Source organism: Cylas formicarius, unplaced genomic scaffold (genome assembly GCF_029955315.1).
Source record: "Cylas formicarius isolate icCylForm1 unplaced genomic scaffold, icCylForm1.1 PGA_scaffold_6__28_contigs__length_40554024, whole genome shotgun sequence".
In the NCBI taxonomy this organism is placed as follows: domain Eukaryota; kingdom Metazoa; phylum Arthropoda; class Insecta; order Coleoptera; family Brentidae; genus Cylas; species Cylas formicarius.
Window position 1 is genome coordinate 17,290,895 of NW_026844347.1, and position 25,883 is coordinate 17,316,777.

Genomic DNA, 25,883 nt, shown 5'->3' on the forward strand with positions numbered 1-25,883 from the left:
CTGCACAAGTATTCTTATGAATACGGCAATCACTTTTGTGCTGTGTTAAACGTTGTTTTAACCACTGTGAGGTCTGTCCAATATAACAGCCTTGACAACCCAAACACGACAATCGATATATGACATTACAGTTATATAGTAGCGGAGTTGGATCTTTCACTCTAGAAAAAAGTTTAGAGACTTTTTCAGTATTATATTTAGCAATTTTTATTTCCTTGAATTCTTTGAAAATATTTATGATAGATTCTGTGAGGTTTTTAATATAAGGTATCTTTCTGTAACACATCCGAGCGTCTGGTTCCTCTGTTGGACCGTCAAATGTGTTGGAGTTATAGATTCTTCTGTGAGGTTTTTAATATAAGGTATCTTTCTGTAACACATCCGAGCGTCTGGTTCCTCTGTTGGACCGTCAAATGTGTTGGAGTTATAGATTAATCTCTTAAGTATATGTTTTGGATATCCGTTATTGACAAAAACGTTGAAAATTTTTTTCAGGTTATTTTGAACAAAACTGTCATGGCTCAAATGTGTAACTCTGTTTTTTAGGCCTATAATTGTATTATATTTTTGGTTCTGTGGATGAGAGGAATAATAATTAATAAATCTACCTGAGGCAGTTTCTTTCTGGTACCAATCCAAAATAATTTCATTTTTGTTAGTTGTAATAACCTTGGTATCTAAGAAGGGGACATAGGAGTCTTTTTCATGTTCAATTGTGAATTGTAGGTTGGTGTTGAAAGAATTAAAAATACTCAAGGTTATATCTGTTTGGTCACATGGTACCGCACAAAGAAGATCGTCAACATATTTATAAATAAAAGGTAATTTGAAAGGTAATTTGGGTATAATCTGATCTAGTAAATGGTCCAATACTAGGGTAGCAATTATTGGACTGATGGGAGAACCCATTGGGGTACCAAAAATTTGTTTGTAGAATTTTGAATTGAAACTAAAATAGGTGTTATCAAAAATAAATTTTATAAGTTTGAAAAAATTTGTCTTTGTAAGATTAGTGTGTTCTTTTATCTTTTTCCATTCATTATCCAAAATCTGATTTACCAATTCGAGAGGAATATTAGTAAAGAGCGATACGACATCCAATGAAATCAAAACATAATTGTCAGGTAGTACGTAACCGCTGATCATGTTGGCAAAGGTAAATGAATCTTTTACATTATAGTCATTTGTGTTTGTAAACGTAGTTTTAAGGATATTAGCCATAAATCTCGATATGTTGTACGTAACAGAGTTAATCGAGCTTACTATTGGTCTCAGGGGGATATCTGTTTTATGGATCTAAGGCAAACAGTACAACTTAGGAAAGGATGAATTATAGATCGATAGTTGTTTACATTCACTGTCAGAAAGCTCTCTTTCTGTTTTTAATGATTTAATTATCCTATTGTAAGTTAATTGTATCGAAGTAGTAGGGTCGCGGTTAAGTCGTGTGTAGGTGGTCGAATCGTTTAATAATTCCATTGTTTTTTGAATATATGTGGTTTTGTCCATAGCAACAGTGCAACCACCCTTGTCCGCTTGCAGTATGTACAAGTCAGGATGTGCATTCAAAAAATGTTTAGCTTCTTTAAACATTGTGTAGAAGCGAGAAGAACCATTACTATTATTGTTGTGCATGTAGTTTGTGAATGCATTTGCAACTTTTGCCCTCATAATATCTTTAGAATTGTCCGGTACGACATCAATAATATTTTCTATGTCAGCCAAAAAATTTTGATTTAGAAACTGATTATTATTGGCTGGTATGCTAAATTTGGGACCGAGTGATAAAAAGTCGGATATATTTTTTGGAATTTCAACACTAGAATAATTTTGGAACCATTTTTCATTGTTATAAAATAATACATTTTGCGTAGATTGACATTTAAGAAGCAAATTGAATTTTTTTATGTTAAACTTTTTTACTTTATTGAAAACCTTCTTGTATATGAGTTCTAATCTACTCTTATAATCTTGTATAATATTGATAGGTATCAAGTTAGTTATAGATTGCTTTATATTCTGGATTGATTTGTTAATTTTCGAAATAATGTTACATGTCATTTTTATCTCAAGAGACAATATTTTAAAGCTAATGTCAGATATAAACCTGTCTATCCTGTTTGCTGTCGATATATCATTACCAACAATTACTAGTCCATGTATCTTCTTTCCACTATCTTGAATGTGTCTAGGTGTCGATCTAGATTTTCTGCAACGTAAGAGGAAAATTCTTCTATTATTGTTCCTTGCTAAACTTCTGTTCAAATTTGCCCACTGCTTCATCAACTTTACGGAGCGAAGACCATAGAGTTGTCCAATCACTTAATAAAAACCCATCATCAATACTAACACTTGGAATTTCTTCTTATATCGACCGTACTAAACTTATTTGAATTCAAAGGATATCGGGTAGCGGTCCGTGGTTAAAATAGAAAGCTCCTTTTTTCTTTAACATTCAATATTTCGTCAATTTATTTGTTGACTTCTTCAGGAGTGAACTAAAATTTAATGAAAACAACAGGTCAAACTATATAACAGAGAATTAAAACAATCGTGAGAAATACTTACAAAATTAGAGTCTACCACATAGTTCCTCAAAAACCATACTTTACAGTTAAGGTAAATGAACGAAGCGACATAATGAAACAAACGGATAAACACTTAGTATACAATTCTTAAATGTCAATCTACGCAAAATGTATTATTTTATAACAATGAAAAATGGTTCCAAAATTATTCTAGTGTTGAAATTCCAAAAAATATATCCGACTTTTTATCACTCGGTCCCAAATTTAGCATACCAGCCAATAATAATCAGTTTCTAAATCAAAATTTTTTGGCTGACATAGAAAATATTATTGATGTCGTACCGGACAATTCTAAAGATATTATGAGGGCAAAAGTTGCAAATGCATTCACAAACTACATGCACAACAATAATAGTAATGGTTCTTCTCGCTTCTACACAATGTTTAAAGAAGCTAAACATTTTTTGAATGCACATCCTGACTTGTACATACTGCAAGCTGACAAGGGTCGTTGCACTGTTGCTATGGACAAAACCACATATATTCAAAAAACAATGGAATTATTAAACGATTCGACCACCTACACACGACTTAACCGCGACCCTACTACTTCGATACAATTAACTTACAATAGGATAATTAAATCATTAAAAACAGAAAGAGAGCTTTCTGACAGTGAATGTAAACAACTATCGATCTATAATTCATCCTTTCCAAAGTTGTACTGTTTGCCTAAGATCCATAAAACAGATATCCCCCTGAGACCAATAGTAAGCTCGATTAACTCTGTTACGTACAACATATCGAGATTTATGGCTAATATCCTTAAAACTACGTTTACAAACACAAATGACTATAATGTAAAAGATTCATTTACCTTTGCCAAAATGATCAGCGGTTACGTACTACCTGACAATTATGTTTTGATTTCATTGGATGTCGTATCGCTCTTTACTAATATTCCTCTTGAATTGGTAAATCAGATTTTGGATAATGAATGGAAAAAGATAAAAGAACACACTAATCTTACAAAGACAAATTTTTTCAAACTTATAAAATTTATTTTTGATAACACCTATTTTAGTTTCAATTCAAAATTCTACAAACAAATTTTTGGTACCCCAATGGGTTCTCCCATCAGTCCAATAATTGCTACCCTAGTATTGGACCATTTACTAGATCAGATTATACCCAAATTACCTTTCAAATTACCTTTTATTTATAAATATGTTGACGATCTTCTTTGTGCGGTACCATGTGACCAAACAGATATAACCTTGAGTATTTTTAATTCTTTCAACACCAACCTACAATTCACAATTGAACATGAAAAAGACTCCTATGTCCCCTTCTTAGATACCAAGGTTATTAGAACTAACAAAAATGAAATTATTTTGGATTGGTACCAGAAAGAAATTGCCTCAGGTAGATTTATTAATTATTATTCCTCTCATCCACAGAACCAAAAATATAATACAATTATAGGCATAAAAAACAGAGTTACACATTTGAGCCATGACAGTTTTGTTCAAAATAACCTGAAAAAAATTTTCAACGTTTTTGTCAATAACGGATATCCAAAACATATACTTAAGAGATTAATCTATAACTCCAACACATTTGACGGTCCAACAGAGGAACCAGACGCTCGGATGTGTTACAGAAAGATACCTTATATTAAAAACCTCACAGAATCTATCATAAATATTTTCAAAGAATTCAAGGAAATAAAAATTGCTAAATATAATACTGAAAAAGTCTCTAAACTTTTTTCTAGAGTGAAAGATCCAACTCCGCTACTATATAACTGTAATGTCATATATCGATTGTCGTGTTTGGGTTGTCAAGGCTGTTATATTGGACAGACCTCACAGTGGTTAAAACAACGTTTAACACAGCACAAAAGTGATTGCCGTATTCATAAGAATACTTGTGCAGTAGTTGAGCATTACATAAAAACAGGACATGAATTTGACTACAGCAATCCAAAAATTTTGCAATGTCAATAATTATAAAGCCCGATTGTTTCTTGAAATGTGCCATATTAACAAAAACAAAGATTCAATTAATTACAAGTCTGATACACAACAAATAAGCAATATATACTGTAACATTTTTCAGTTAAACCACAGATAATGTAATGTTCGGCCACCGAGTAGCGTACTCGCGTTGCGTTGTTGATCCACGGAGTAGGTTATTTTGATGCCCCCTTTTTTTTGTCATTATTTAGATCGATTGTTTTTTCTCTTTTTTTTTTGATTGTTTTTTTTTTGTTTTTTTTTTCGCTACCCCCGTTAGCGCAACTTTTGCCTACCATTATTAAGAATTGTATACTAAGTGTTTATCCGTTTGTTTCATTATGTCGCTTCGTTCATTTACCTTAACTGTAAAGTATGGTTTTTGAGGAACTATGTGGTAGACTCTAATTTTGTAAGTATTTCTCACGATTGTTTTAATTGTCTGTTATATAGTTTGACCTGTTGTTTTCATTAAATTTTAGTTCACTCCTGAAGAAGTCAACAAATAAATTGACGAAATATTGAGTGTTAAAGAAAAAAGGAGCTTTCTATTTTAACCACGGACCGCTACCCGATATCCTTTGAATTCATATATATATATATATATATATATATATATATATATATATATATATATATATATATATATATATATATATATATATATATATATATATATATATATATAACGTATCTATGGATTATGGATTTTGTATAATCAGCTAAATTTGCAGAAAATATTGCGAATCATTCTTTTAACATCAGTTTCTCTATTTTGCGTCTCCTTCTTTACCGCATGATTTTGGTTTTCCATTTCATTACATGCAAATATATGGAGTGAGAAGGATCCACAATATTATCTGCAGGCTGATTGAGAGAATCCAATAAGGATTTCGTGGGGTTCAAAATATTTTTTGCGTCTCACTTGGTCAAAGATATAAGCTAAAATTACCATTTCAGTGACGGCGGGTGTATTATACGTATAAATTGTATCCAATGCGAATGTAGGCTGACAGTGAACCGAAAAATTCAAGTTTTTATTCTGTTGACCTCACAGATGCGCATACCTTTTTCCACATGCCAAGTTATTGACCCAATCATTTGACGAAACCAAAGTAATCAACATTGAACTTTGCAAGTGGGTTTTGTGTACGATTTTGGAATTAATTTATGAAAAAATATTCAATCGTTCCTACATACGATGCCCTAAACAGTTTGACGAATTCTGTTTTGTTTCAATATGAATTTGGTTACAGTTGTTCCTTCCTGGGCGTTGGACTCTCGGTTACATTGCTAGTTTTGTTTCTAATAAAGAAATATTTTGTTTAAATGTCATCATTATCGTTATTCTCCAGTGGGGTCATACGGCTAGAGAGATAATTAATAATTACTTCCCTAGCTGCTTCCGTCATCCTAGAAATTCTAGATCCAAAGTCCAGGATATATGACATACATTTTTAATTTTATTTAGTATTTAGTATTTAGTAATAAATCTTAAAGCTCGTCATGTCGTCCATTTATTATGAGATGTCACCTTATTTGTTGTATATTTGTTCTACTTTTTTTTGTGTTTCCTAATTTAAAGAAATAATAATCATCCTACTTACATGGACTAAATTAAATACAATATAGAGTAAATAAATCGTCAAATTTGATTTTCAACACTTTAAAACCAAATGAAGTTTAGTTGATTTTAATTAAATTTTTTATTGTATTTTTAAGTCAGTTATCTGTATTACAATCAACTATAAAATATTTTAATATTATATTTGGCATAGACCTAGTTTCCAAAAATAAAAATGTTTTTTCGACACACAAGCAGCGAGACGGCTATTCCATTAAAGTCATTTTAAATTATTTTCGATGTTTATGAATCCACTACATTTGACAAACGCCAATAAAGAATATTTACTCTTCAGCTTCCTTATGTTGAGTTTTTGAACCGAGCATGAATCAAAATGAGAAAAAAATGACAATGACTAAAACATCATGCTCAAAAACTACATCATAATGAAGACAATAATGGTAAAGATTCATTCTGCAGAATCCCGGGGATGCAGGAGAAGGTAGGCGCAACATATTTTTGCACTTGAATGTAACTGTATCAAATCCTGCAATATGCAAAAGTTCTAATTATTGTGTGTATTTAAATTTGTAAAATAGTTTAGGTGTCAAATATACCATCAACGTCACAATTTAATATATTTGTTTCAATGTCTAGACTCTAAAATCTAGCTACTTCGATCGATGTTCTCTGCTTTAGTACTGTTGTGATAATTTTAGAGACTGAATTTGCTTCGTTGAACCATATATATAATTAAAATAAAAAAATATGAAGATTTTGAACGTATCGGCTCATAAATTTTATTAGGTTGTGGAATGATACTATAAACGTGGAACGCACTTGGAAGATTTAGAATAGGTTTTGTTGTGGGTACCGAATGCAAATTTATAAGATTTATAAGATATTCCACAATTTCTAAAGTTTGGCACATACTTTCTTTTCAAAAACATATTTATTATGATTGCGATGATGCAAACCAAAAATTGGCTTTTAAAACTAAAATTAGGTATAGGAACGACAAAGAAAATGAGATAACAATAATAATAATGACAACTAATAAGGCTAGATTCAGAATAAAAGACTGAAAGTCAGTTGATCTGATCTTCCTTTGCAGATTCATTCTGCAATCTTGGAAATACAACACAAGGGTTGCATTTTCAGAAGTCAGGCCAAAGTCAAAGTATATGTTTATTTGCATATAGCAGATTTGTTATTACTAAATGTGTACTAATGCATTAAGCAGATTATAATTTGGCCGAAAACATTGAACAAATGAACAACATTTTCCATTACCTTGCTAACAATACTAAGATCGGTGTAAGATCATTGGCGTTTGATGGAGAACCCTTCCGAAATCACATGGATAATATGAATAATAATATGAATAGTATGACAGGTACGCACCATTAGACCATAAGCAAAGTAACCCCGTCATATAGAATAATTTAAAATAAAATACAATTACAGCGCTAGCATTGGAAGAAATAGAAAGGAAATATTTGTTGATAATTATTGTATTATATAGCTTTTTTAGGAGGAGTGACAAAACGTATGTAACTATTCCAACTTTTGACAGTTTCATTTTACTTTATTTTTTTCTGTTTTACTGCATTTGTAAGCCATGACGGTAAGGATTTTGGCCAGTGTAACTGGGGAATGAATGTCAAAATGGACTACAATATTCCCACTTACGAGCCTGATCTTTTCCTTAATGTTATTAGTAAAATACTGAAACAAGTAAGCTACAATTTTTAACTTACTAAAAGACATACACTGTGTTTGAATCAATCAATCAATCTTTTATTTGGCTTCAACCAGATTTAAATATCACTCATGATGAAGTACTTTTTGGGTTGCGAAACCCACCAGCAATATTCCAGCGCGCCTTGCATGAAGTTTTGCTTAAAATACAGGAAAAAGCCTTGTCCATAAGAATATTGTAGGGTTTTCAGTGTAACATTTTAAACGTTTTAAACTGTCAAAAATTACTTGCCCGAAGTTTATTTAATTACCAACGAATAAATTAAATCAGACCAAAAATAAATTGTTGGTTGGTAGACCCATAATAGAAGTTCTCTGTCAAACAAAAATTGGTTTGCAAGCGATCACAATTTACAAACCCCTCCAATACTTGTTGGACATGAGGGCACGAAAAAAAAAACGGATGAAATGATATTTTTCCATGTTAGCATTTAAGAAATTTCTATTTTAATTTTACACCTTTTAATATGGCAATAGGACGTAGTTCAATGAGTTTACATATTTGTTAATTCAGCGATATATAATTTATTCTTATTTGGAGATCAGGACGGCCTACAAATACCGCTGTTCTTTCTGTTAGAGACATGAACTGCTGTGCTTGACAGCAAGATAATTTTAAGATGACACTTTTTAACAGAATATGGTACTTGAAATCAGATATTTTGAACACACTAATTTTTATGTAATATTGTTTTGCGGTTCGCGGTTTTCAAATAAAACATAAGTGTGCAATGCAAATAAAAAAATAGTAGATATATGAATTTTAATGTATATTTACTTTTAAGAATCAACATCTTAAAGAGCGCCAAGAGATAATTTTCCTCCTGTTTTTTTAATTTTTTTTTATTAAAAAATTCTTCATTTCATCTTGCAAATCGGATACCACATTCTCATCATTTTTTCAAGGGTTCCTTTTGCCTCAAATGCCAAAATTTTCTCTGCTTAAGACATCTCATCATTTATTTCTCTATTTTTTTTCCTGTAAAAAAATTTGTGCGGGGTATTTTAGAAATGAAGGTCGTAAAGACTGTTTTCAATGCTGAATATTTAAATTTAATTTTTCATTTCACTTTTTTAATTCTTCTTTATTTCCTGCGTAACTTCCGCAGTATTTTTCACTAACGTGATTGATTTCTTGTTCCTATCGTAACAAGATTGGGTAGGGTTCTGTAACTAAGAGCGACAGCAATAGCGAAAACCACAACGAAGCCAAAAAATTCATCCAATACGGTAGCCCGTGTTAGCTGTCATAGAAACACATGATAAAAAAATACCACATAATTATTTGCTTTGCTTTAGGTTCGATATATTTTTGGCTATCGCTTTCGGATACCGAATGACGCTTGTGGCTCAACTTTGTCAAACAGATAAATATATTATTTTTATTTTCTTCGATTTTGAGTTAGTTTATTAAGCGCTCGCTAAGCTCGTATCAAATGAAACTCGTGACTAAAATGGAGTTTATTCAATTGTTGCATAATATATTTTGTGTAGCAATATATTGTTCGTTACACTAGATTAATCAAGAGTGTAATAATAGTGTTTAAATATAAAATGTTCTGGAAAGTGTACTACGCGCATGAAGCAATTTGGAGTGTTTATTACGAAAAATTATTGTTTCGGTAACGGTATTTGAGTAGACAAAATGGCAGCAGATGTTTCTCATTCGATTCATTAACATTGAAATCTCGGAAACGGTAAGAGGTAATTGTGATAATATTGCTTTTATAAACTGGAGTTTTGAGTTATATTTTTTGCAAGTTTAAGACAAAAATAGTCTTTTGATATTTTATCAGAGTTGAAAACTCTTTTTGTATAATATTTAGGATTCTAAGTACTTGCTATATATCATTAGAATAGTACAGAACAGAACCTATTTAAAACTGCGTCTATAAATTAAGAAAAGGAGACGTATAATAGAATTTTTGACTTTGACAAAACATGAAGCTTGCAAAACAAAAATGCTTTCAATTATTATTAAAATATACACATGCTGTTACACCAATTTAGGCCTCTATGTTGCGAAATCTCAGTGGTTAAGGGTTGAATTTGAAACACCTTAGGTTATTATCTAGAAAATTAGACAGGAAGCCAAAAGAGCCAAACTTAGATGAGCCATATTACATTTTTAGTGGTGTATACATGAAAATTCCTAAGCATGATTATTTTCAGCATTCAAAACAAAGAGAAACAGGCCTACGCGTCGCTAAATTCAATCTAATTTTAAAAACAACCAACAAAATATATTCGGCCACAAAGTGTTTTAACCTTGTTGTATTTTTACCTTTCGAAAACTGGTTCCGCGCGCGTGATTGTGATTATATTTTTAGATCAATAAAAATATGTATAATATACCGATTTAAAGAAAATATTGCACTTTTTCGCTTAATGGCGTGCTTCATTAATCAGTTATGTTTTTCGCATTTTTAATTATTAAGTTGAAATTTTTTCAAACGAAAGCAATGTTGCCACTAATCACTGTTAAGTAAGAGGAAAAATTGACACTAGCTTAAAAATGAATATTTATTCAAATTTTTATTTAGCGAAGTTTTTTAAAATAAGTGTGATAAAACAGTTATATTTAATTTTTACGTTGTATACAATGCTCAAACATTTTTAATTATATATGTGCAGGTCTATTATGGAATATTTTTTAAAATTACTTTGAATCAATAGCATGGCATTTTTGAATTTTCTAAATAATTTAAATAAAATATTTCAGTTTTGAAACCAAAATTTTCACTAGGAGGTAACAAAAACCAAATTTTGTACAGAAATTATAATAAACTTCATATTTTATACAAAATGAGCAAAAATTGAATCTAATCTAATGAATTATCCTTGCTGGTATGTTGTCACATACATTCTACAAAATATTCTTTTTGCATTTTGGGAAAATAAATACTAGGATAATGTAGGCCAACGTCTACACATGTATAGGGTGTCCCACATACGGTTTAATAGTTACGAAGATTTTGTATTAGATTATTCACTTTTCAATTATTTTTCATCATCATTTGTCATCATCTTTCGAATTTGAAATGGAACACCCTATTTATTGCATTTTTGGATTTAGTTGTTAAACAAAGGTAATTTTTATCATATTTGATATTTAAGATTAAAAGACTTGTTACTGAAAAATCGGAATATTAAAAAAAGCTGGCAAAATAAAAATTAGGCTAATTGGTAATATTTGCAAAAGGAATATATACTCAGAAGAATTAGGTTTAATGTTTTTCCATGAATTTCGAGTCCGAGTGTTTCTTTTTACTGTATCAGTTTTGAATTTGTAAATGCTAAAATCAATTTTTTTAAATGACAAACCCTGTATATTATACATTTAGCAGAATGCCATAAAACAACGTCCATACCAATATATAGCTTTGTTGGTTCTATATAAAAATATATATTACACACCGAATAAAATAAAATTAAAAATATAAAAATATCGTAAACTTAAATAAATACGTTTTTCTACTCCCGTCTGTAAAATACCTAATTACCCACCGATCTAGCGTGAGGGAAGCGTCACTTTACCACGTCAGTTTCGTTTCCCATGAATTCCAGCCACTTTGGACATTTCCGGGATTTTACCGCACGGGTTTGGGAGCATCGGATATTTTCGGAGATATTTCCCATGCTTTGAATTTTGACGTATGTCAATTCTGACGGTCATGTCACTGAATGTTTTCGTGTTTTGCGAAAATGTACCCAAAAACTAACGGTCGTAGAAAAAGTATAGTATGTAACACGTCCGGTAAACTTTTAAAGTCACTCGTTTATTAAACACTCGCTCCGCTCGTGTCAAATAAATTCGTTAATCAAATGCCGTTTACCGCACTTGTTGCATATTATACTATTATTACGAATAATTCATGATAAATATGGTTGGATATAGTTCTAGACTCTAAAATAACAAAAAATCATTAAATTGAAAAATGAAAATATTACTAGTTAACATAATAACTATGTTGTGGGCTTTTCTTAAATAGTTCCGCAACTGTGTCGAAATCGGTCTGATGAAAGGTACCTTCGTTTTTACCACTAAGTCTATAAAGGCAATAAAATATAGGGCGTTTCATTTAAAATTCCATACAAAAACCTTTGAAACACCCGGTACTGTGAAGGTTTGTCCGCATAAAGTACTGAGATAAGGTCCAAATGACCTACATAGTCTCGGCAGTTCATTTAGCCCAATTGCATTTTATTTGATTTGATTGATTGAAGTTTTGTTGATTTATCATTTTGAAATAAGGATGATCCAACGCTAGTTTCCCAAATTTAATACAAAAAAAAATAGACACACACACGCACGCACACACAGGTGTTTCATTATTGATAAAAGATACTATCCTTCCACAATTGATTTTTTAATGAATAACTTATTTGGTTTCCAGGTGTTCCATGGTTTCATGTATGTTATAAATATCAATGACGCCGCGTAAGTTATTTTTAGGCATGTAACTGTGAATTTCATGAAGATCTTTATCACTACATATGGGGAAATTTTGTTAATTCATATACCCTAGAATATGAAAATGAACATTACCGAAAAAAATATCTTTGAACATTCAGCATCGACTGCGGTGCTCAAAGGATCCATTTTGTAACGAACGCATTCCATTGGCAAAAACATAGAAACCGAAAGTTAGGTCATCCTCTCATTGCGTTGTTCCGCTTTTTTCCTTTTCCTCCACACCTTATTCATTTAGTAACTTTGAAAGGGTAATCAAAAAGCAAACTTCAAGATTTTCATTTCCATCATTAGGTAATTTGACTGATTCCCTTCCCCCACCACTTTTAAAATACTTCTGATTTTAAAAATCAATAAGACTGCCAGAAAAAAAGTTAATCTACTTGTTGAGTTCAATTTCGAATGCAAGGTTGCATTGGTTAGTTAATGTTTTCATGTTTATATTGGTTAAAAAATAATTCGTTTGGTATTCTTTGCGATTCAGCGATGGTTTAGTATTAAACGTAACACATATTGCTCTGTTGGTGATGTCTCACAAGAAACACTAAATAACTAAACACTTAGTTCTTTTATCGTACTTAGCATCCGCAATACAATGCGAATTTCTTGAGTGCTTTTAATTTTCCTAGTTTGAAGGCACAAGACATATCTGTCTGATATTGACCCAATTAAAAATATAAATACTTTACATTTAACAATGCCTCGCCTTACATAACACCAACTTCAGTCATTTTCCACAAACCGCACTTCAAGAAAACTGCTGGCGGAGCCACGAATTATACTTTACCCACTGATTGAGCAAGTAAAATGAGCCCATTAAAACTTCAAAAGTAAGAGTTATGCGGTATGCAATATTTCCTCACCGTCACATTTGTGGACTGTCATCATACCACTATCACGCCATGCGCCGATTTACTGTAAAATCGGAACGGCCATCTCTCTGCAAGTGGCGACATTGAATATTTATTTTAATTTTGATATTCCAAGTTCCCCGGTGGACAGAGGTTCATGAATTAATCAAAAACAACTAACTAATTTACTATTTACAAATCTTCTGGATTCTTTTTGTGTTGGTTGTTGATGAATCGCTTATGTCGTCTCGGATGACTGATTCCCATATTGGTGAAAGGTAAGGATGTAGAATCATTCTTTATTATATTCCCTATTAGTCAAACCGTCATCACTATTTCAGATATATTAAAATTCGAGAATCTGGAGCCAAAAATTCTAATCTTAACTGAAAACTGATTCTTATAACGGTAAAATTTTTGAACAAACCTAGGGAACATTCATGGGTTCTGCATTATCACCAGTCATTGCGAATATATTTATGGGAGTGTTTTAGAAGAAAGCTCTTCCATCTAAAACTATAATTATATATACCTTGATGATACTAATACTAAACTCTATACACCCTAACATACGTTTTGTCATTGAATTAAAAACTGATAATAACCTTCCATTCTTAGATATTCTTATCAATATCACATACCAAAATTTCTTAACAAATATAACGCCAACCAGATTTACCACTTGTGCAAAAATCTTTCAACATATTCGCCAAAATCTACAAAATTCCGTTTGGGATACCAGGAGTTTACAGCAGTCCATGCATATCCGGCAAAGAATACATTTTAAAGATCGAACGAAAAATATCAACTGCGACTACGACAAATAAACTCGTTAGCAGTTTCCGAACGCAATCATAAAACGGAACATCAAAGTTTATTGGCTAAAAGTAAAATTCTTGGATTTGATCAATTCTTCTATCAACGAAAAATTAGAGAATATATAGAAATCTATAAGCATAGTAGCCTGTGGAAGTTTCTTTGACCTACGCACACAGACTAATATCTTAATGCATGCAAAATGAGTCCGAAAGTCCGAAAAATATTTGCCACTGTGGTCCTTGCTCATAATCGAAGTGTAATGTAAAAATCAGATTTACCACTAACCAAAAAAATCTCTCAACATCTTGGATCCCTTTGAGACACTAGGAGTTTATAATTTTTAATGCATATGCGGCAAACAATACAATGGAGAGACAGGACAAAAAAAGTGAATTAAAAAGACCACGACTTATACAATTATCAACAGTTGCCGCAGAAAAAGTGGACAACATCAAGTCTCATACCACAAAACTAAAATACTTGCATCTAACAACTATCAAAACAACCGAACATTCTTAACCGCTACCTTTCACCAACATGGGAATCCTAGATAATTTTCATGTCCCTCCTTTAACTGCTGCTACAACCAATATATAAGCAGGTACAGACTAGAATGCAAACCAGTTTCAGTTATGGTCTGAAGAAGCCATCAGGGTGATTGAACAACCGACGAAGATTTGTAGATAGCACTAGTTTATCCATAATTAAATAAATAATTATATTGTTCCAGAATATTTTTAATTATGGTTACTAAATATGAATTTTATAATTTTTGTGAGCTAATGAATAGAAACTGTCAGTCTACCTAGAGACACCACATCTTCCATCTCTTGATCATATCAGCATCCAATTTTTCGTATGCTGCTTTTTCATATAAGTTGGATACACCTTTTTAGATTTTTTTTTGCGAATTTATTTTTTTTATATTTTTTAATTAAGATTAACGATTTAAGTTAGCAACTGACTAATTATTTTGTTAGTAAACGTAAAAGAGCTTTCTAAGAAGAATACTTTTAAACTGTGAATAAAGCAACGCTTTCAAGTTGGTTTCCCTGTCTAATAACTTCATATGAGTAAATGATGAGTAAATCTTTTACTAAACCAGAACTACGCTAAAATATAAAATGGACAATAGAAGAGTAATGCGGAGGTGTTCCTTTGTTATACGTTGTAGTTCTCTGGATAATATCTATATTTCTTGTTACGCTGTTGTTTTTTGGTTAGTAAATATATCTATGTTCCTGATTAAATTTCAAACTCAGAACAGAAGTTCAAATTAGCTTTTCAACTTTAAGAGACGACGTTCTCTCGCATCAGGGTTTGACTGGATCTCGCCAAACATGTTGCTAACTTCTATAGAACGATGTTTGACTCTGAAAAGTGAATGATCTGTGTACACCTTACTAGGAATCTCAAACGGGGTGACATTTATAGGATGTTTGTACTTTTCTTTAATTAATAAATATGTATGAAGTAACGTGGTTAGCGAAACTTGTTCACTATAATATTATGCTTTAAAGGAATGGAAGCGAGAGATATATTGGAGAATATTTTCACAATGGCACTTATCGTAACACTCCTCATGCTCTAGCCTTTTCGGTGCAATATCGCCAAGTGAGTGAGAGATTTGCTTGAATTATTAGGAGTAACGATAACGAGTATATTAAGTAGAGCGTACGGAAAAATCTTAAAAAATAAAATAGAATCTGCTTAAAAAGACATAGAAGTAGGAAAGCAAACAGGGTTTAGAACTGGAAATTCTGGAAATGTTTAAATAGAGAAGAGTGGCGGTTAAGTGTCGGAAAATGGCGTAGAACATTCTAAACCGACATGTATATATAGTGCAATAGACGAGTGTCCCAAGTAAACAAGTCCCACGTTATGTAAATTGTAAAGAATATTTTAGTTATACGTAATTCTCCAAACTTCCCTTTGATGTTAGATCTCTAGAAATATTTAATGACACAGATTTTAACCATACATATGAGCCGTTCAGAGTGATAGTGAACTCATGAGTATTATCAAGAAGAATAATGTTCGAAATCTATATAAAATGGAATTCATAACATTTTATTTATGTCACCATTTATGAGCTAATTTATTATATTAGTATATTAATAGATTAAGATTAATTTTACTCAATAGATCAATAGACAGGTTTATTTTACACTTTCCCTGAAAGCCTTAGAGATGTTTTGTATGAACAACACTAGAAAAAATAACAGTTTCACACTATCGCTTAAAGCGAATCGATTGCAAAACGGTTTTTTAGCTCAGTTTCGCCAAACGCCTGGTTTGGAAATCGTAGTAACGAGTAAAGCAATTTATTTTCCATTGCTCGGGCGACCCTACCTCATTTATTCAATTACTTGAATAATGTGTCGCGCGAAAATGTTAGCAAGAGTTTCAGCTGCACATCTAGTCAAGATAGGGCGTTTAAATCGAATTTCCAACAAAGACACTCTAGTTTTATTATTTCAGCATTTCAGTAGTTTCTGATTGTTTTGAAAACAGTTAATGAAATTTGGTACAGGTGCCCTGTCTCAAGCGCGGCCGGCTTACGAGGCTCCTAATTCACCACGCGGAGCATAATTACGAAATAAAAATTCTAGCGCTCATAAATTTAAACTACGATTTCGTGAACAGAAAATTTACGCAGGGAGCGCTTAAATCTCAAAGGGGAAAGAATTTTTTTGTGTTTATAAAACAATTTAAAATTGTAGAGATATACTTGAACTTTCCGAACACAGGTAACCGTAGAACTAAATTTTACAGCAGAATAGAAACTGTCGATATCTAAATAGGCCAATAAATTAATTTGTCTTCAGAAATTATATTCCAGAGGAATTAATATGCACCATTCCAGGTGGTGAGCTTAAATTTTAGTAGCCAAAAAAACTAAATTCAGCGTCCATTGACATAATACCTCAAAAAAAAAAGCCATTCAGTTGACAGATAACTTTGCGATGGTCATCATCGCGGAGGACACCTCGATTCTATTAACCGCCAAAGCTCCAACTTCACCCACCGTCTTGAAACCTGACAAAGGAATCTCTCGGCACTTTCCCCGGTTCTTCAACTTATCGTTCCTTGTCAAACAGAATAGTTTATTCCTACATGCAATGAGTGGATGTGATACAACCTCTGCATTCTATCGCCAAGGCAAGTTTAAATTTGGCAAGCTTTTTGAAAAAAAATAACATTACAAGAGATTGTCAAGGGTTTTCATCTTGAAGATGCAGATCCTGAGGTACTGAATTCAGCAAATCAATGGTTCTTGGCAGCCCTATATTCACCTCCGGGAGATGAGACCTCCTTGGACCATATCCGCTACAAGACATTTTCGAGATTACTAACAAAGCCAATTTTCGAGCTGGCTTCTCTACTTCCAACAAATGCAGCCGCCGCCCAACATATTCTGCGGGTGTACCTTCAAATCCAGGGGTGCTATGAGAGACCAGCTGAGGATGGAGGAGGACGGATTTTGGCCCTCTCCAGAATTTTTCCGGCAAATGTACAAAAGAGTGTACAGGGAAGTGCAGTTGCAGAAATTGGCGAGAAAAGTCCCCTTGAAGATGTTTCCGACGAAGAAAATCAGAGCATCATCATTATATTTAAATTTTGCTCAATATACTTTAATTGTTTTTGTTACTTCATTGCACATAAACAAACTATGATTAATTTAGGTATTAGGAAATTAATAATAACAATAAACCTAAACCTAATATTGTTTTTTATTTCTACTGGTCGAATTTCTACTCAAGTTATGCATATTTCCTTAACATTGCAAAGCAATAGGAAGTCCTATCTTGGTACAAAATTTTGATATTTTTTTACCTCAAATGAAATAAAATTACCAATTTACCAAATTTCAAATTTTAAATGAAAGTATAATGTAAGGTTGTACCAAAACACGATTTTTTTTCGTTTTGGAAGGGAAGTATTCCAGACATATATTTATATAGCAAACTAGAGCCCATTTTTGAAGTAAAATATGGGATAGAAATTTAATTAATTAAGTTCGGAACACCTTGCACAGGGTGGTCGTAATTGGAGTGTTTGACGAGGAAAAACCTATTTCTGAAGTAGATACAATAAAATCGGCTTGAATGTCAAGGGCTCTATTTTTGAGAATCCTTTGTTTAAATTGTATGGCGATAACTTCATTACCAACCGAGATATAGTTTTTCAATTTTCGGCTCTTTTCAAAATTGCCCATAACTTTTTTGTTTATAAACATTTTGGCTTCGGATAAAAACTTTATCAGATCATTTTTAAATGTACCAAAATTATGAGAACTATGATATTATGATAAAGTGTTACATTTTAATAAATATTCCGAGCAGCACCAAAATTATGAGAACTATGATATTATGATAAAGTGTTACATTTTAATAAATATTCCGAGCAGCACCAACCAGGCAGGCTAATATTTAGGATTTTCAAAAATAAGTTTTTTTACTCCCGTCTGTAAAATACCTAATTACACACCGATCTAGCGTGCGGGAAGCGTCACTTTACCATGCAAGTTTTGTTTCCCACGGATCTGAGCCGCTTCGGACATTTCCGGGATTTTACCCCACGGGTTTGGGAGTAATCGGATGTTTTCGGAGATATTTCCCACGCCTTGAATTTTGACGTTTGTCAATTCTGACGGTCATGTCCGTGAATGTATTCGTGTTGTTTTGCGAAAATTTATCAAAAAACTAACGGTTGAAGAAAAAGTATAGTATGCAACTCGTTTATTAAACACTCGCTCCGCTGGTGTCAGATAAACTCGATAAGATAAATAAAAAATGCCGCCTTTTTTTATCACAAATATTAAGAAATTCATATGGCCGAAAAGAGCTCGGCATGGGCCAACATGCCATTTAAAATAAGAAAGTTGTATTCATTTTTGAATAAACGGAGAACTGTAGAAAAAATCTAAGTACGCCACTGCATTTGCCTAAGAAATGCTCTAATAATGTTTTTATGGGACTGAAAAATTTTCATAAATATAAAATTATGGCCAATTTTCAAATGAAAAAATGAAAAACTATTTCTCGGTTGGTTCCTGGTTTAAAATAAAAGTAGGTTCTTTATTTCAAAATTTGTTCAATAGCTAATCAAAAGCTAACCATATCGCGCTAGAAATATGGTGGAAAAATTATGTTTTATTTTTTTTTGCTAAAAACTGAAATAGGTAGAACAATAACCTATTACGGAGCTACGTAACGTACTCTCTGTATATTAGACTACCTCTATTATTATTCTGAACTATATTTAAAGAAAATTTATGCAATGACATAAAAAACATATATTTTGTGCTTTATGTCTTATTCTGAAACCTTTTTTTCATAATTAATTAGCCTTTCCACATAAAATAATAAAAACGAAAAAACAGCATAACGTGATAAAAAAAAATTAAAATAAAACTATCTAGTGGGCTACTATCACATAGCGCAAGGAAGGCATTTCAACACTTAAAAAATTGTATTTTTGTTTTGACTTATTTGCTTATTTGTTGTGTTTTTATTTAAGTTACATCGTTTAAATGAAGATTTGTGTATTCATATTTAACGCATGATTATATCAATTTGTTTCAGAAATGTTTATTAGTAAATTGTTTTTAAAATGTAATGGTACGAAATACAATGGTTTTATAATACCATAGCAAAATATTTCTTTTCGACCTGCAATTGTTCTATATTTTATTTTGTTATTTGGAAACTGCGAGTTTTATAAAAAAAAACAGGATATAAAAAAGTTTCAAAATAGAGGTAGTTTCCGCCACATTTCTAGCGCGATATTTCCGTAACAGTTGCGTTTTAACCCAGGTTTATATAACAAAATACGCTTTATTTTAAACAATTAATCACCCCTTTAGTTTTTCACATTTGTTATAAACACCCTGTACATAAGAAGCAATCCAGTTAATAACTTGATTAGTTCTAACACCTTCATTGCCGGATTCTAAAATATTTTTTCTTATTTTTATTCAATAATTAAATGGCAACTATTATATTTAAATATAATAAATTGTTTTATAATGAAAAATTTCCCAGTTTCCATTATATAAGAAAAATTACGAGAATAATTTAAAACGAAATTTTTTTGAAAAGAAATTCTTATTTTGAAGCTGTGCGAAAAAATGATTATATGCTGGTACAAATTCTTTCTAGTAAGTTCTATGGACTGGCCGATGCAATTAAACGAACTGTGAGTAGAAAAATATTCCTGAGTATTTTATTCAGATTTTTTAAACTCATCAATAGGCAAATTCCGGGCGAAACATCTGCTTGCTAAATTTACGAGTATTATAATTTTCTGTAAAATATGCTTAAAAAAGTTTCCGCGCCAACGGTGCATTAGCATTTTCTTTCCTTTTGCCCCACTCCAACTTTTCGTTTTAATAATGAATAAGAAAAGCCGGGAGCTTGAACTCGAACACAATTTCAATTGATCGGTAATCGCAAAGTTCAATGTAAAAATAAAGGAATTATATTTAATATTTTATAGATCTAGTTAAGTTCTAGCTGCTAAGACGGTATTAGCCATGAATGAACGTTCAGGAGGTTATTTTAATGTTTTTTTTTTTTCAAATTGGCCTAGCGCTCTACATATGTTAAAAGTCTCTTTAAAATCAAAATAAATAAGAACTAAAAGTTCAGATTTTCATGAAATTACATATTTGGACATGACAATTGTTTGGACAACACCCTGTCTTTATCAAATATCTTTAAAATTAAGACTAATGCTTTGTTTTTTTATGTTTGGTGATACGAAAATAAACTTCACATTCTATAGTGCAATTTTATAATGCAATGTTGCATTATCCACCACTCTTTCTCTATTCTCTCTCTTCATCTTAGAATCAAGCTCGAGCAGAAACCCCGGCATGATATTTTTTTGCCATTAACGCTTTTTTCGTGGATAGCTATTGATATGGTCCTTTTTAATACTTGGTCTCTGAATTGTACCAAAATTGTCAACAACTTTTTCTTCCATCTATTCATAAATACGATATCAATATCCGCAGATTCTCCACAGATGGCCTTAAAGGCAATATCGTGATCTACGAAGAAACCTCTCTAACCGTCCATGTGAATCTTTGAAGTAGCAGGTTCTGTGCAACTTCAAGAATTTCTGCTTGAACTATGTGCCAAAATATTGGTAAACGTCGGTTTCGAGCACTATAAAAGCTACTAAGAGAATTAATTGCAAAGCGTATTTTACACCGATTTCAGTGGCAATGTCGGGTCGCAGATACTGAGAATGCCTGAGCTAGCATTTCTTGTAGTGATTAGCATATTCTATTACATGATTAACACGTTTGGTAAACTTTTAAGTTATTCGTGACTCAAATGCCGTTTACCTCATTTGTTGCATAATATAATATTTCAGATCTGAAAGAAAATTTTATTGAATATGCTGCTGCACTTTTTTTATTTATTTAATTAACAAAAGGTAAATTATTCTGGTGTATAGTATTTTGGTTTCCTGGCATCTCCCACCAAATTTATGTTGAAGTTCAGTTATATGATTTTTAGAAAACTTTGTCATGGTGTGGTGTTGCAAAAACTCTGTTATTATCGTAAAATGCTGTTTACCACATTTGTTGCATAATATACTATATTACATGAAGTGTGGTCCATCAATAAGAAATAATGCTATTTACATCTGGTAGCTAAACTGGCTGTGATATTCGGTATTGCCGAATATTTTGTAACTCTTTATTTTATAAGAGCGGTCATTAAAAGATTTTGCTGTATATTATTTTTGTAAAATAAATTTAAAAAAAAAAAAACAAGGAAAGAAACACAAGAAGGGAAAAATCAATTCGGTTCCTAAATAGAAGTATTTTTTTTAATCTGTTACATAGTGTGATAATTTATTAGATTCACTTAAACCTTTAACAAAGTAAAGAAATAAACTAATTTACTTAAATTAATTAAATTAAATTAATTAAATTACATTTTTTTAAATTTTAACGTGGATAGAAAGATCTGGTTCAAAGAATGTAAAAAATATTTGTTAACGAAATTTTAAAAATTAAAACCAGGCTCAATTGATAGCCCATTTAATATTTGCCAGAGGGGTTTTTCTGCAATTTCTGATGTTTCCAGGGACGAGATTGACGACAATTCGAGTGAATTGTAATCAGTTCTTATTGTTAAGAAACACATAGGAACGAAGAAAACTTAATAACAAAATTCTGCGATGGCTCGCTTTGTTCTTCTCGACTTTCTCGCCCTCGCTTCGTCTTGTTCCTTTATTCCGACAATCTTCGTCGATGTCTATGAAGCTCTCCTTGGTCTCGTCATGCCGCCTCGCAGTTGCTGAAGCTTCGCATCCTTGGCATCATTGCCGAGTCTTTCACAAAGTCCAATACAAATTTATAAGATAAATTTGAAAACATCCTTTAAAACTAATATAAATAACTTCATACAGTTTTAAGATCGTCTTTTAAATTTGCTTAATAGTGTTTGCTTAATTAAAATGTTTTAAACCATTGTAATCTGGGGGCCTACTGGAAACAAAATCATACCACATTATTACGGAATATGCGAGGTTTTTATGAAACTTATATTAAAAAGATAGTTAAGACAATTTTTTCTATGTATCTCATCCAAAATTTCTATACCCAATTTATACAAAACAAATTAAAACAATTAATATTAGACGTCTACAACCTTCAATATATTGTAAAAGAATAATTTTAATTTTAAATTTTTAATTTTTAAATTTAAATTTTTAAATATTACCGAGAACGACAAGTTAAAAGGTTTATGATTAATTCTGATTATTATAGGGTATCCCATTCTCTTGAGGGATATCTCACTTATCTTTACAGCAATAGTGTGCCCCTTTTTGGTGAGAGATGGCACAAATAGAATTTCCTTAGACCTTTTCATATTCGAGATACTCAGGGTCTGTTTGAAAATGTTGAAGTTTAAAGTGCCTCTATGTGCTTTCATTTGCTAATTTACCGCAATGCTAACAATGGTTCTTTATATAAGTTTTGGGCTAGAATTCAGTGTGCAAATAAATGTAAGGCCTCATATCAAAAATTTCTGGAGTTAATAATCAAAAGTACTAAATTTTGGGAATAAATGCATACTTTTATGTACTTTAAAAAATCTCCGCTTTATTAACAATTACTGAAAGTGATACCGAACAGAAACCGCACTGCTCCACTAGGTGATAAGAGTCTCTCCATGTGGCTATTTCAAAATGCTGGAGGCATATAACTTTTTTAACTTAATGTCAGTATTAATACATTCTAGAAACTTTAACAATCTTCAAATAATCTAATCTTTTTAATTTTTCAGCAGTTGTAAAAATTGAATTCTATCACAAAGGCGAATAACTTCGAAAAACTGAATTACGTCCCCAAGAGGCATTAAAACTTCCCCCTCTGAGTTTATCTCTAAGAAAAATCGAACCATTAAATCCGTGTTTCTCCGATGATAGTTATATCAGACATTTTACCCAAGAGCTGAAAGCATTATATCATCCTGTCCCAAAGGCACAGTCTCTTAGACTATCTATATTTTATTGCCGTGATGGACTTATTTTTTGCACTTTTTTCACCATGATATCGGATTTCGATGACTTTCAGCATCATTTTGTTCCACGCGTAATAGGACATTGAAGATAAATGGTATTTGACGTAAAATGTGGTTTTGGTGCGAAATACGTATTCATGTTTTAACGTATATTCAAGGTACTTAATTTTAGTTTAGGTCAGTCTTATCAACTACCGAGGCAGAATTTCTTAAGTACATGAACGTTCTTTTTTAAGTAGTTTTAAAATATGAAATTATAACAAATTACAAGAGCATTTGAAAGCTGGAATATATGGGCTTAAGAGGTCACGCATCTGATTGGGTGCGTTCGTATCTGAAAGAACGCACACAACAGATTGAGATCAATCGTATTCGCTCTTCTGTCCTCTCCGTTAATAAAGGTACACCTCACGGCTCTTGCTTATCATCTACACTGTTTAATATGTTTATAAACGATCTACCTCTAAATTTAGCTTTGCCGTCCCAATTTTATATGCAGACGACAGCAATTTCAAATAAAAGTGCCGAGTGATGACAGGGTGGTGCAGCGACGATTTCTTAAATTTGAATTCGGATAAAACCGTGGCCATGAATGTAGTACCAAAAGAATTTTACAGTGGATAGCAGTGTTTTAATACGAGTGGAGAACAACTCAATTATAAATGTATCAAGTACAAAATTTGCAGGTATATCTATAAAACAATGACATGACCCACTCATATACAAAATATAACATCTAAACTTAGCTCATGCTGCTTCTTGTTTATAAATATCAAAAATACTGTTTCTAGAGAGATTCTTAAATTGGTGTATTTTGGTTTGTTCTAGTCTGTGGTCTCCTACGGACTTGTGTACTGGGGGCAAGCGAGCTGTATAAATGATATATGTATTATAGATGTATGACGGGTTTCAAAAGAACAGTGCCTTGTAGAAAATATTTTCAAGAAATGGGAACTTTAACATTAACATCATTATACATTTATTCATTACTTGTATCCTTAAAAGACATAATAAAAAACGGAAAAGAAACGACGTATATAACCACAATACACGGACAAAAAATGATGTTAAACCGCCACTTTCAAGACAAGCATCATTCATACGTTGGAATTAAATGTTATAACAACAAGAGCTGACAAGAAGAAAAAGTTAAATTACCACTGTTTAAAAAAAACTAAAATCACTAATAATAGCTAAATGTTACTATACAGTAGAAGAATTCTATAACGACGATTTGCCTCTGTAGTAGATATGTATATTAAATGTTAATTTTAAAACGAGTTAATTAAAAATATACTATAATAAATATAAGATAAGAAATAAGATATTTATTTCAATGCTTCATTTATTATGAAGTCTTAAATATTGGAACAAAGTGTATCTAAGAACTTTTAAAAAATAAAGTAACGAGGAGCAAAGTAACGTCCACATTTATTTGCCGATATAGCACACTAGTCTAGATTTTGGCAAACCTGAATTAAAAAAAATGCTTTAAAACCCCCGATCCCGAGTAAACCGCGAGCTTATAGTAGGCTATGAAATTAATTTACCATGACTTTTTGGCCGTTGGCTGTCAAAGTTGACACTTTTTAAGCTGTTTGATGCGCCATGTTAAATTTGCGCCTAGTGTTAGCGTAAAACAAACTGCACAAAAGTTTTGGGCAAGATTACCTTTTCATAAAATATTACATTGTTAAGGGATTAGGTTTAGATTTAAAAAATGTATGCTATATTAAACAATTCAGTTTTATTTTTCTTACCAAAATATTACAATTTCAAAAGTAATTTAGTTTATGATCTCCACATATTTCCGGTTCAGCATATATTGTTTAAAGTTCTTTAGTCCTTGATGACATGAAAAACGTTACCAAAAAATTCCCCTTCTAAATAAAAAACTAAACCTATTTTCTAATGTTTGACCTTTTTCACTTGTATGTTAAGGTGGAAAAACGTTTTTTGTAAGGTTTGAAAGTAGAAAAATAAAAATAATATATTTAAAAAAAAGAAGTTAAACGATTTTATTAGAGGACAATTGTTGTTTCATATTGACCTCTGCGCGACCAAAAAGAAACATATTAATGCATATTTGTATTTTACCTTTATCTACTGATTACCGCCTTACAAGTAAATATAACAGTTTTTTAGAAAAGAAAGTTCTGCCAAATTATTGTTCACTTTTTAATGCAATTTTTGAAATTATATTTTGTGTTTTGAAAACTCAAATGAAATCGTTTAATTTATTTTTCAAATTTTATTGCTATTAAACAGTAATATATAAAAAGAAACTAGCAAATTTGTTTGAATTTTGAAGAAAGTA

General features: G+C 31.5%; 2 protein-coding genes across 4 annotated transcripts in view; one reads left to right on the forward strand and one right to left on the reverse strand.

Moving 5' to 3' along the window:
* The window catches only part of LOC132703989 (RING finger protein nhl-1), a 159,653-nt gene that overhangs the window by 110,472 nt on the left and 23,298 nt on the right, over positions 1-25,883 (reverse strand). The gene's annotated exons all lie outside the window — the stretch shown is intronic.
* The window catches only part of LOC132703990 (5-hydroxytryptamine receptor-like), a 536,822-nt gene continuing 520,484 nt past the window's right edge, over positions 9,546-25,883 (forward strand). For both annotated transcript variants that reach the window (XM_060673574.1, XM_060673576.1), the window contains exon 1: positions 9,546-9,568. The gene's annotated coding sequence lies outside the window, so the exon portion shown is untranslated. The remainder of the gene's footprint in view (positions 9,569-25,883) is intronic.